We start from the raw sequence: 14250 nt of genomic DNA, 5'->3' as shown, positions 1-14250 counted from the left end.
CCTGTGTTTCTTATTTCCTCATGTGCTGAGGAGACCTCACTGCCATGAATCATCAAGGACTCCAAAGGAAACCATTGCCTGTGTACCTGCCCTGCTTGGGGGAAGGGGACCACCCAGAAGATAGGATATATGCCTCCTGGTGGGAACCTGAGAAACCTATTTGTAGAGAAGTCATCTTTCCATCTATGTCAGTGGTTCTCAACATTTCTAATGGTGTGTCCCTTTAGTACAGTTTCTCATGTTGTGGTGACCCCCAAACATAAATTTATTTTTGTTGCTACTTCCTAACTGTATTTTCCTACTGTTAGGAATCATAATGTAAATATTTTTGGAGACAGAGGTTTGCCAAAGGGGTTGTGACTCACAGGTTGAGAACCACTGATGTATGTGGTTCTCCTGCCCTTGGAACACCATAATTCCTGCAGAAAGTGTAGGCTATTTTGTTTTGATTTGATATTTCAGACAGAGTTTCTTATTACCTGGGCTGACCTCAAAATCACTATATAGCTGAAGGTGGCCTTTAACTACTAATTCTCCTGCCTCCACCTCCAAATAGTAGGATTATAGGTGTGCACCACCACATCTAGCTGGGTACTCAGGTTATTTTAACATGAGTAGTTGCTATAGGTTGAATTGTATCTCCCCCCCCCCCCCAGTAAAAATGATTTGTTGAAATTCTAAGACCCTATAATTAAAAATATGATCTTATTTAGAAATAGGTTCACTGAAGATGTAATTAGTCAAGAGAAGGTCATAATGGACTTAAGGGGGCTCTCAATCCAAGATAATGGTGCCCTTGTAAAAAGATGGGAGGGGAAAAAATAGATATTACTCTTTGGTTGGATTTGCTTCTTGGGTGGGAACTCATGCCTGGAACTCCAAGCCAAGTCAACAACCCATGCCTTGGAGTTTCCCCAAGTGTGGAACTTCTAAATATCTCTGTTTATATCCACAAACAAAAGCAACTCTCATCCTTAATCAAAGAAGTCTCTCTTTGCAGTGCATGGAGAGACTATGGCTGCCCAACATGCCAAGAGTAAACGACAGTGGAGGGCTCATCTATAGACATTCAGACCACCTTCGCTAAGGCTCTGAGAGCACTAGGGAAAATGAGGCTATAAGGAGATAAGATCCAGAAGACAGGAAGAAGGGCTGTAAAATGCCATTCTCTAGACTGGATGCACCCGTTGTAATCAGGAGCTCATATAATTGCATTTACTTACACTGGCCTGCACAAGACCAGCTTTGTTAATAACCAGTCATGGAAGGGAAAGAGGCTCACAGGTCTCTCGCCTTAATGTTGAACTGTTGGCTATTGATAGTCTGACAAAGGGATTACCATTGTCCTCAGGTGTGTAACTACTTGTGCTAGCCAGCTTAATGTCAAATTGACACAAGTTAGCATCATTCTGGATGGCTGAAACTCAGTTAAGAAAATGCCCCCACTAGATTGACTTGTGGGAAAGCCTCTGGTTTGTTTTATTGACTGATGGTTGATATAAGAGGGCCCAGTTCACTGTAGTGATTCTACTCCTGGATTGATGGTCCTAAGTGCTGTAAGAAAGCAAGCTGACAAAGCCATGAGGAGCAAGTCAGTAAACTACCATGTACTCCTTCATGGTCTGTTTCAATTCCTGTCTCCATGTTTCTGCCCTGACTTCCCTCAGTGATGGAGTGTGGTCTGAGAATTGCAAGATGAAACAAACCTTTTCCTTCCCCAAGTTGCTTTGCCATGGTGTTTTACCATGACAATAGAAACCCTAACTAAGAGGCTACTGCCAAGCCCCCAGGCTCCAGTGGTGTTCAGTGATTCAGGTAGGCATGAAAATGAAAAAGAGATTTGTAGAGAAGAAGGGACTTGTTAAATAGTAGTCATAGTAGGGACTAGGGTGGGAGTAAGAGTGCAATATGCATAGCTTGCTAAACGGGGGGCGGGGGGGGGGGCTTTGGACACCCTGTGGTCACCATGATTGGGACTTTTATCTTCCTGAACTGTTAGGCAATACATTTGTTTCTTCAAGCTGCCTAGTTCATGATACTTTGTGATGGAAATTCTAGAAAATGAAAATGCATCTCTCCCAATATGCACTCTCTCTCTCTCTTTCTTTCTCTCTCTCTCTCTCTCTCTCTCTCTCTCTCTCTAACACACACACACACACACACACACACACACACACACACACACACACACACACACAATCTACCAGAGGGCTGAGGATGCCCCAAAACTTACATGGGTTTTTTCATGCTTGTGTCTTACCTTCTATATGCTAGATCCTCTGAAATGTTTAAGTCTGTGGATAGCAGGGCAAATGGGCACAGTTTTCAAAGTGATCTTAATTGACTGACCCAGATACCTCATTGCTTTGGAATTTAGTTAAGTTATTCATAAATTGTGGATAAAACTCTTACTTTCTTCCTGTGGTTGTATCTTATGGGCAATGGGAGGGTATGAAAAGTACATGGGTATCTGAGCTTCTCAGCCAGGAATATAGGGGGATGGACACAGAACAGAGATGTTCTTTACAAGGGGCAGAAAGCAAGGGCAGGGCAGGATGGTTCTGGGCCACCAGAAAGATTCAAATCATGGGAGCAGCAAGTAAAGAAGAAGCACATGTGGGTGCTGGGAGTGAGGCAGAACAACCAGCACCAGACCACCATGCCATGGGAACCAAGAGCAAGCAAGCATGGAATCTGACCAGTAAGTCTGAGCTCTTCAATCAGATAAAGGACATTGGATTAGAGCTTACTGCAGTATGTGGGATCTTCTGGAATTGATCACTACCCTTTGGACATCATCTTCTATCTACCTGTGTCCTATGCATTCATGAGCTTATTCAGTATGGATTGATAAGGTCTGGAATACCATACAATTTCAATTCTAAGAGATTAAGATGTAAAAACTTGATGTTTGGCTAGAGCACAACAAAGCAATTTTGGCAATTACATCATTTCTGGGGTGAGGTAGGCTCTGTGAGTGTTGGTGGCTGACATTTGCACCCAGATCATTTATGTTGAGATTGTTGTGTATCTTAGAACAATAAATATCAACTCCTTATAACTTGAATGAAAAACAAAACCCACCTTTGTCTGAAAACCAGAAACACGCTGTCTTCCTGTGTTATTTTCTCATTAGAGCTCTGACCTACTCATTTCTAACACACAAGCTTAGAGTTTTTCAATCTGCAAAACAGAGGCTCTGTGTTAAATCTCAGTCCAATAAAGGGAGAGGTCAACATGTCTCTGGAGCCCTCAGTCTCTCTTGTGGGTTGCTGGTGCTGATGAGAGAGGAACCTGGTGACCCAGAGTGAGGTTAATACATCTCTTAAGCCTTTAGAATCTCCCCTGTGGATGGCTGGTGTTGATGATAGAAGGACCTGATGACCCAGAGTAAGAGCCATGTGTGTTAAAGTGGGGTGCAACATCTCCCCAGAGTTCAAAATCAGCAGAGGCAAGCCATGCAGAAGTTGTAATACTATATAATCAGTTGGTAGAGATTTTATTTTCATTTCCTAAGAGGCATTCAAAGGTGTCTGGAGATGGAGAGACTGGCCTTTGTAGGGTATGGCAAAGCTGAATGCCCTCTTTAATTGGAATGGGCACATCTCTTATTAATTGCTCACCCTCACCATTTGGATAATGTAAACCATTTGTCTTTTCTTTGCAAAAAAAAAAAAAAAAACATGTATAAGTGCTACCCAATGTAATTGTTTTAGCAGTTGCATCTGCAACTGGTCTATATTTAGGAGAATCTGCTAATAACATCATCGAGGGCCACTGTAGGCTAAACATGCTGCATGTTTTATTTCAGATAACTGTCCTAATTGACCTCTGGTGAAGGGGTTCATATCTCTATCCCTCCCTGAAGAATATAAGAGTCAGTGTGATTGTTATATGCCCATTGTCAGAGGCTACATGCTTCATAAACAGCCACACCAGGACTAGAAAGTAGGATGGTCCTGACTAGAATTCTAAACAATGTCCATCAGTAGTATGGATGGACATAGGTTCAGGCAGGAAGTCTTTTATGTTGGGAACAAGTCAGTGAGAGAAAAAGGAGGAAGCAGTTTGTCCCTCATGGGGCTCTTGATAAACTTTTCATTTCTATATGTCCTTTCTTTGCCAAGCTAGGATGAGGAGTCTCAGTTGAGGAATTGTCTAGAGTGATTGGCTTATGGATATGTCTTTAGGACATTGTCTTGATTGTTAGCTAGTATAGGAGGGTCCATACCACTGTGAGCATCATCCTTAGACAGGGATTAGAAAGCAAGCAAAACATGAGCCTGTGAGCATACCAAAAAAATCTATTCCTCCATGGTTCCTGCTTCCTAGTTCCTACCTCAACTCCCCTCAATAATAGACTGTGACATTGAAGTATAAGTCAAATAAACCTTTTCTTCCATGAGTTGCTTTTAGTCAGAATGTTTTATCATAGCAACTGAATGAAACTAGAATACTCATTACTTCAGGCTTATCCAGTAGCACTCAGCTCACTCAATGCCCATGTTTCTGTCCACTTTATGTGACTTCTCTGCAAAGAATACGGCCTTTCCCCTTTACTTTGACTTCTACTTTCATTTTCCTCTCCTTCCCATGCCCAGTGGACTTCCAAGAAAGTCAGACTTAACAAACACAGTAAGTAATTTTTTATAACATCCATGCATCACTTTATAGGTGCTGGTCTCTATGGGCACTTTGTATGTGTTTTCTCACCCAATATTCAAAATATACATAAAGCAGAGGCATTTGCTCCCCATATACAGATGAGAATATCAATCATACTATTCATCCTCCTCCATCCCCACTCTCTCATTCCTCAAGTTTATTAAAAAGATTTTTGTCCCTTGGACTGAAGAATGAAGACATGGGAAGGAATGCAGCTTCCTAGAAGAATGTGACAGAGACAATTCATCCTTTACCCCATGGCCTACTGATGGGGTCCGTAGTTATCCCATCTATGACTAGGCCATCTCTCCTCTGCATTGGGAATCTGAGAGTGTTTATGCCTGCAGCCCAGGAGACAATGAGTGGGACACAGTGGGTGTAGTGGCTACCAACTAACTGCCTATATTAAGGTGCTGATGGACAGGAAGCCCCACCTGCCAGCTCTGTCCTGCTCTAGTCAGTCTGTGTTTAAAGTGCATCCTGACAAGTCCACTAAAGATGAAAGAGGTGCTGGGGCAAGGGACAATGGTCTGGCTAATTGCAGGAATAAACTTTATGGCTTGGGGACAGGGCCACCATAAACCTTTTCCATGATGTGCAGCACAGGTCAGGATGGCAACAACGTGCCTTGGATGGTAGCTTTATTTGGCTCCTCGAGGGAGCAATGGTGTGCCAGCCAGCCTGTTCTCTGGCTGCCTCCCTGTCCATGTAAGGTCTGCCATTATTGAACTTTGAAGCAGTGGGAGCTCCTGGTACAAGGCAGGGTATGGGAGTCTCACAGGCTTCAGAGGATGTGAGGCGCACAGCTCTAGGGATTGGAGATTCAGAGTATTGAGTTGTTACCCACAGATAAGACCAAATGACACAGTGTAACATATTCCATCAACTTTTAAAGGTCATCTCATCTGTCCTGCCTCTTCTTCGGATCATTTCCTAACCATCTCAGGCTAAAAATGGTTCCTGTTTTCAAGAATTGCCAACTATGAAATTGTGTGTGGATTTATTTTAACAACTTACATAATCCAAAAACAAAAGTTTCCTCAAATCAACTTTAATCACTTTGGCTTTCAGGGAAAAGTGCTACTTCCTACCCTTGTGAATTGGTGAAAGATATCTCACTAGCATATTGAAACATTTAGAGCGACTTGGGATTCAATTCTATACAATAAGTACTTACTGAGCTGTTGAGTCCCTGGTGGGATGGTGGGGATGAGAGGACCACATGGACATACCAGGCTTTCTGTCTCTCACAGGAAACAGATTTCCTGCCAGGTATGGTGGTGCATGCCTGTAATTCAAACACTGAAGAGGGAGAGATAGGAGGATTCTGAATTCAGGGCCAGTCTGGGTTACAGAGCACATTTCTTATATCTGTAACTGTGCAGAATGTCACCTTTGCTATCATAAGGCAACCAGAGGTGTTGGGAGCCATTAATGCCATTAATTTTACCCAGAGCTAAGTAACTCCCTTGTGGAGTCAAGTTATATGAAAGAGCACCTGCATGTCATTGGCTCCCCCAAAAGATGGGCACAAAAGTCTGGGCAAGTCAGGCACAGTTGCCTACCCAGAGGAGGGAGCCTAAAGAACCTGATTGCACTGTCAGTTTGGAGTTTTGCCTCTGCTGATATAAGTTCTTGCTGTAGATCTCAAGTTTTACATGCTGATCATTCATTTTTCCAGCCATCCATGTTCTAATTGATGGATATTAAACACACATCTTCCCTGGACATGATCCAAGGTAGATCAGAAAAGTTCATCACTATAGTCTGTATTCTTATAATTCATATGCTGAAATTTAGTCCACATATTTATTAATAGTACTGTGAGGTAGGAGAATTGGGAGAAGTCTGGCTACAGGGGCTTAATGTCCTTATGGAAGAGACTTCAGAAAGTAAGTTCATTTTTTACCACATGAAGATAAGCTAAAAGGTGCTGACTCTTAACCATAAAGGACAAGCTGGCACCTTGGTTGGAAACTACCTGCCTCTGATACTGTGAGAAATAAATTCTGCAGTTTAAATCTATACAGCTTATAATGTGTTGTTATAATGTGCTAAACAGACAAAGACCATACTTTTGTGTGGAGAAGATAGATCAGAATAATTGATTAGCAAATATGTATTGATCACAAGCCATACTGTAAAATATTATGGAGGGGGAAAGGAAAAGATAGAGGAAGGACTACAAGGATCTCATAATACAGTGGAAAATAAAACTGTGACAACATGAAGTCATCTTAAAGTGTTGTCCACTAAACCCCAATCCTTTTATTGCTATAGTTGCTTTATCTCTATAGTAACTATATATAAAACACACAGTGCATTATAATGTCTGTTGTCTGTTGGTCTTTCATTTGTGGTTGGAATGTCCCATGAGGCCAGGGGCACTGACTTACTCCCTACTCTACTCTAGAGCCAAAAAGCATGCATGTTCTATGATAGGACTTAAATGTCTTCTGTGTGCCTATACATTTCATCCATCCATCTATCCCACCTATCCATCCATCCATCTATCCATCCATCCATCCATCCATCCATCCATCCATCCAATGACCTACTCATCTACCCATCCATCTATCTACCCACCTGTTCACCTATCATCTATGTATGTGTTTATGATAGCACTGAAAAGTTAATGAATTATTTAAAGCAATTAATTATTTTAAGAGTTCAGAGAAAGAAGAAGTACACAAAAAGATGTTAAATTAACATCATTAGTCATTACAAGACAACAGATTAAAAGCCCAATAAGAAAGTACTACATACCAACTATAGTGGCTAAAATTTAAAAACTTAACCAAGCTCTAGACTACACAAAGTGTTAAGCAATTGAGCCTCCTACAGAAGTATGAAATGATAAAACTGCTTTAAGAAAAAGCTTTAGGCATTGCTTAAAAAGTTAATCATATACTTAAGCCAGCTGCTAACCTTCCTGGTTGGTATTTGTCCATGACAAGGAAAAACAAATGTCTACATGTTATGTCTAAGTGTATCCCCCAAATCTACACATTAAAAACATGGCCTAAACTTGCTTTTGGGGACATGTTCAGTTTAGCTCATGACTATTCTGACCTTATGGGTGGGCTGATGGCATTATGAAAGGGCTTGGAGGAGGGAGTTTGTTCTTTTATCAGTCTACTTTCCATTTAAGGATACAGATTACCCTCCCCCCAGAGGATGCAGCATTCATAGTGCCATCTTGGAAGCAGAAAGAAGCCCTTGCCAGACATAAATATTTTAACCTTAGAGTCCCAACTCCAGACTGTAATACATTGTTGTTATTTATAAATTATCCAGTATCAGGTATTCTGCTGCAGGATCTCAAATAATACAGGATTTATTGAGTTAATAAAGCTAGAACAACAGTGTGGAATATGCATTTTCATTCATATGAAATTCTAGAAATTTCCAACCAACCTATAGTGACATAGGAGCCTGTTGGCTGTCTGGGAACTGATTGGAGGGTCCAGGGAGGCAGGGAGACAGATAACACAGACACAAAAGAACACAAGGAACTTTGGGGCATAATATATAAGCTCATTATCTTGATTGATTGTGGTGAGAGATTCATAGGTATACACTTGGGTAAAAATTCAGATTATCAAATATATAGTTTATTATATGTTGCTTATGTCCCAATTAAAAATGAGAAAATATTAAAAGCTATATTTTTGAAAATTTCTTTGTAAATATTTAAGTTGACTAGGATATTCCTAAGTTTTAAGTATTGGACTGTGTATATATAACTTCTATCTCCAGCTGCAGGGATGATTAGGAAGAACTTTGGCTGACATATTTTGGGAATTTGTCATGTGTCTGCCAGATTCTATGGCAATCAAGCCTTGAAACAATCACAGAGTAGTTATTCTTTTAATTTGTTTGTGTTGGTTTTTGATACAGGGTTTCTCTGTGAAGCCCTAGCTGTCCTGGAACTCACTAGGTAAACCAGACTGGCCTTTATAGTGATATTTTATTTGTATTGAAATGTGATTTTATTTATATGCCTTGAAGTCAGAGCAAGCCAGAGCACAAACTGGGTGGTAGTGGTGCACGCCTTTAATCCCAGCACTTGGGAGGCAGAGCTAGCCAGCATGGCAGACACACACCTTTAATCTCAATAGCAACCATAGAAGACCTGGAGGTCTGTACAAACAGGCAGTGATGAGGAGGTCATGTGGCTGGGTTTACAACCAATGAGAAAACAGAACAGAAAATCTATAAAAAAGATAGGACACAGAGAGGTAGCTCTCTTGAGGAGAGGAAGAACAGCAGAAGCAGTGAAGGGTAAGGTTTTCCGCTCTTGCTCTGACCTCGTGGTTTTTAACTCTGCATTGGTTCTGTTTCTTATTTAACAAGCCGGTTACATCTACAAGCCTTGAACTCATAAATCCATCTACTTCTGCCCCCCAAATGCTGGGATTAAAGGCATGAGCCATCATGCCCAGTTTAGGGCAGTTACCCTTATTAACACCCATTTTAGTTTAAAGAATTAAATTCAGGAAAATTAATAATCGGTCAAACACCCAAGACTACTAACAGATAAAAGCCCATACTTGAAAACCAGCCTATTTGATAAGCAATTTTAAATTCATCAATATTCAAATGATATAGAATATCTGCTACTCAGAAAAATTGGGAATGTCTAAATGGGAAGGTTGGCCTGAGATAGTTGAGTCTATTTACAAGTACTTACTGTAAATATTTAGGCTGAAATTTATTTTCATAACTCCAAAGTGTACTTTCTCAGCATCATGGTCTTGTCAATACCAGCCTCTCCTTCCCATATCCACCTGTCACCATAACTAACTCCACCATCACCTTCTACTGGGATTGATCAGCCTCTCATTGGTCCTCCTTGTTCATGTGCTCCAGCACAGCCAGAACAAGTTTCTGTAGCACTCCACACTATTTTGCTGCTTTCTTCAACTCCCTTAGTTGTTTCCTGGGACACTGAAAATACAGTCTCTAATCCTAATTTTACCTCTATGTATTTCTCCTATCCTGTCTTATCTGATGCTTCCTGATCTCTCTTCAACTTCACCAACATTTTCTCTGCTTTCCAAGTATTTAACTGGATTCTATTATGGTCTAGATGAGTCCCCTTCAAAATTAAGTTGTTCCAGTACAATAGTATTAAGAGAGGGCCTTAAAGCTATGGATTGGTAATGAGAACTTCTCCTTTGTGGGCGGGATTAGATGACCTATAAGGGGCTAAAGGAAGGAAGTGTGTTCTTTTTGCTCCTTTGTCTTAAGCTACATGAGGACAGTTGCTGCTCCCCTTTGGAGCATTCAGGCTACTCTCAGAACAGATACCAAAATCTCATCAGACACTGAACCTCCCCACAGCACTGTCTTGGATTTCCCAGTCTCTAGAACTGTGAGAAATAAACTTCTGCCCAACATAAATTACCCAGTCTATGGCTTTATGTTACAGTAGCAACATGGACTAAAGATAAATGCCTACCTTGCTTCTTTGTACCTGATATCCTAAAGTGACCTTTCTATAGACTTCTGTATGGCTCACACTTCTATTTTCTAGTCTTAACTCAAATGTCAGGCTGTTTCTTGCTATCACAAACAAACCGATTCTACCCTTGACCCCACGAACTCTTTTCACAAGTATGTACCAGGGTCTTACATAGCCTTTTATGCTGGTTTTATTATTGTATTACCTGTATATTTCCTGGCCATAAGAACAGGAAATATGCTGTGTAGCGGTTGGTGCATGCCTTTAATCCCAGCACTCAGAAGGCAGATCCAGGCAGATCTCTGTGGGTTGTAGGCCAACCTGGTCTACAGAGTGAGATCCAGGATAGGAACCAAAACTACATGGAAAAACCTTGTCTCAAAAAACAAAACAAACAAACAAAAAGAATCTGTTTGTACTTATGAATCATTCTCAGAGCCTAGAGTAATGCTGGTGATGTGGTTTGAATGTAAGATGTCCCCCACAGGCTAAAGTGGTTGAACATTTGGTTTCTAGATGGTGGCACTATTTTGGAAGGTTGGGGAACACTTCAGAGAGTCATTAGAGGTGAGCACAGAGGTTTTATAGCCCAATCTCATTTGTCCTCTCTGTGATTTCTGTTCCACCACTGTGAGAGGGTGTGGGGAGCCCTGTCTGCATACTCTGGCCACCATGGAGCCACCTGCATACATGATGGCATACATTCCATCAAATCAGGATGCAAACCCTTCTTCCTTTGTTACTTGTCAGTTATTTTGTTATAGCAATGAGAAAAGTAACAAACACAGCTGGGCACTCAGAGATGCTTAATAACTATTAATTGAACACACTGACTGTGTGACAAGAGTAGGTGGTCTCCCAGTGAGCTCCAATCTCAAACTTGACCTGTAGGTGCTAGAGTCCAACACATGGGGTTAGCTATGGCCAATACATCATCTTGGATAAATGCCACTCCCAATGCATCTGGTTGTGTGCTAATAATTTGTTTCTTAATTTTTTAAGTGTGAAAATCATATACTAGAAGAGATCAAGCAGACAATGTCTTGGAAATCTGATTGGGTATCCAAATATGAAATTTGCCACACTTTAACTGACCTATACTCAGCCTCTCATTCTACCCCTTTCTGCTTTCTTGGGGTCACACGGACCTGATCTGGTCTCTGAGCTGAGCTGAACATTGCTTAGCAACACCTGGCCTTACTGCCTGCACCCTCAGAACTCTGCTACAGAGATTTGTTTTTGAAATAACCTCAATCTAAACTACAAACTAGTTGAATATTCACAACTGCCTCTGAGTCTCACAAATCATTTGCTTCTCTGGAGCTATTCTAAGCACAGAACTTCACAGCCCCTCTCCCTGGATTGCTGAAACTGCCAGCTCTTCCTTCTGGCTGCCAAGAATTAGAAGCATCAATAAATAGTTAAAAAAGTCAGCTGTAAATAACCCAAGTTTCCACCCATTATAATGAATAAATAAATTATAGTGGTACTGGGCAACAGCCCAGGTTATTAGGGGGTCTGGCTGTAGCTTTTATAGAACCTCAGTTTTCCATGGTTCTCAGTGGTAGTGGGCTAGCTACACCAGGAAAGGAATTCAGATCAGAAAGCTAATGGAGCCAGAGATAAATGAATGTTTGAATTATGCAGTATTTCTTTAAAAAAAAAATACCTCTTTGTGAGGGCTGTTTCCTAGTTGCAAAGAACCTTACAGGAAACAAAAGAATTTTCCTTTTACTCTTTTTTTTTTTTAAACAAACAAACTATTACATGTCTGTCTGTTTGTAGATGAGTGCCGTTGAGAACACAGAAAGAAGAGAGAACCCAGACAATAATGCCAGTCTGTGCCCACGCATCTCCAGATATTGGAAAAAAAGAACAAAACCAAAAGAAAGGCATTAAAGAAACACAATGGCCCTGTCTTTTTCTTTTCTTGTGGCACAAAGCCAAACTGGCCAGCCTGGTATACACACACACACACACACACACACACACACACACACACACACACACCTCACTCTGTCTATTTCCTGCTCCAGCCCTCCTTCTCACTTCCTCACAAGAGCAAGGCATAGGGCTGGCTAGCTGCCTGGCACCCAGGTTTGACTAGTACCATAGCTCAGAAAACATCTTTGAATGACCATGCAGGTTGAATAATGAATGAAGACATTTTTTTTTTCTTGTTTGTAGATAGTGAGATGTAGGAATGGTGCTTTATGGAGATGGCCAAGGGGGACTAGGCTTCCTTAGGAAGGTGCTAGTACCATCTACTCTTTGTCTCCTTTGAGTTGCTATGGCTCTGACATGATGGGAGAAGCCCTTCCACTATTTCACAATAACCTTTAGCAGAGTCTTCTTTAGGCAGATGCAGAATGGTTTGACAAAGGCCAGAGCTCTAGGGGACTTAGCTATGTCAGAGGCCGGGTAGAGATGGAGAGTCAACAGTGCCACATACCATTCTATATGAGTGTGTGAATGTGTATGTTTGTTGTGTACAAAGACTACTCAGTGGGTATTTTAGACATTTTTGAATGAATAAATGATTAAAGCAACAATTATCATATTTCATAGCCTGGTGTTCTCAGTCTCAATGTGTGGAATTCTTAGATCACCAAGTCTCCAAGAGATTCTGCTTAGTCTAATAAATCCAGTTAAAGTATTTACCAATCCTAAGTTTGGTATTTCTTTACCATGGACATTGTTTATTTACTGTGGAAATTTTCCAATCTCTGCAAGAACAAACATAGACTTCAGATCTGACTTCACCATTTAATAAGTAAGAAGCCTTGGAAAATGAACTGACCTTTGTGGCCCTGTTTTCTCACCTACAGATGTGGGTAGTCCATCCGCATGTACAGGGTGAAATGCATGCCTCTGTGAACTGCTTGTGTGAAAGTACTTTACAGGTTGAGATGCCATGGGATACTGGGTGTCTTTTCACTTCCTTTGCTCTTTAACCCCGGACAGGAGGCAGCTGCATCTGCTGAATTCTGGGTTCATATGAGTCATGTTCAGGTGACAGTGATTGGTTGGGGGGTTCTGACTCAGGACTCTGAGAGACTGGAGTGGCTTCTGCAGATGATGGAAGCCTAGCAACTACCTTCCAAAATACTTCACAGAGCTGAGTCAGTGCCATGGCTCATGCTTAAGGCTACTGTTGGTTTTAGTTGTGGGTTTACATCAGTACTTAAAACAAGCATAACATGAATTGCTTGGTGTTTGTGTGAGTTCCATATAAAACAAAAACAAAATATGGTCATAAAACAGTACTGGCTCACAAACCCAGAACACTATAAAATCAGACGGCAGGCCTAATGAGAGCTAGAGTGAAGTGAATCAGCAACATTCCTCTGAGATCCATTAAGATCCATCTCTGTGGAACTCTGGAGGCCCAGGATTTAAGAAAAAGAGAAGGGTGGGCTGGGACATGAGTGGGAAGGAGAGAAAGCAGAGTGGTACTATAGCATTTCCTAAACATAGCAGTAACAGGAAAAGGAGACTACAGAGCAGGGCTCCTAAAGGGAAGTACCAGTTTTCTAAACATAGCATAAAAACTTGCAGTTTAAGGGCTAAAGATATGGCTCAGTCAGTGAAGTACTTGCTGTAAAGCATGAAGACCTGAGTTAAATCCACAGCACCCATGTACAAAAGCTGGACCCCATGGTATATGCCTGTAATTCCAATGCTGGTGGGGGAAAAGGGGCACAAGTAATACTTGGAGCTTGCTGGCCTGTCAGTCTACATGAATCTGCTAACTCCAGACCTAATGAGAGATCCTGTTTGAAAAATCAAGGTGGAAACTCCTGAGAAACAATATCAAAGTTAGCCTTTGGCCTCCATGAGCATGTCACATACACACATATGCATTTGTACACACATGTATGCTGCACACACACAAAACAAACAACAAAAAAGCATCTCACAGTGTCAGAATCCTGACTATTTTGAGGCATTACTTCTGACTGTTGTACTTTCCACATGAGGGAATCAGCAACAGGCTAAGTTCATGCAGCATTACCATTTATGCATGCCTACTGGCAAAACTCAACTCATCATAAGAGATCCAGACTGCCTTTGACCTCAATCTAGGTCCAGAGTCAGCAGTGCACTTATTTTGTGAT

Source organism: Onychomys torridus, chromosome 11 (genome assembly GCF_903995425.1).
Source record: "Onychomys torridus chromosome 11, mOncTor1.1, whole genome shotgun sequence".
NCBI classification, from domain to species: Eukaryota; Metazoa; Chordata; class Mammalia; order Rodentia; family Cricetidae; genus Onychomys; species Onychomys torridus.
This window is presented reverse-complemented; position numbering follows the sequence as displayed.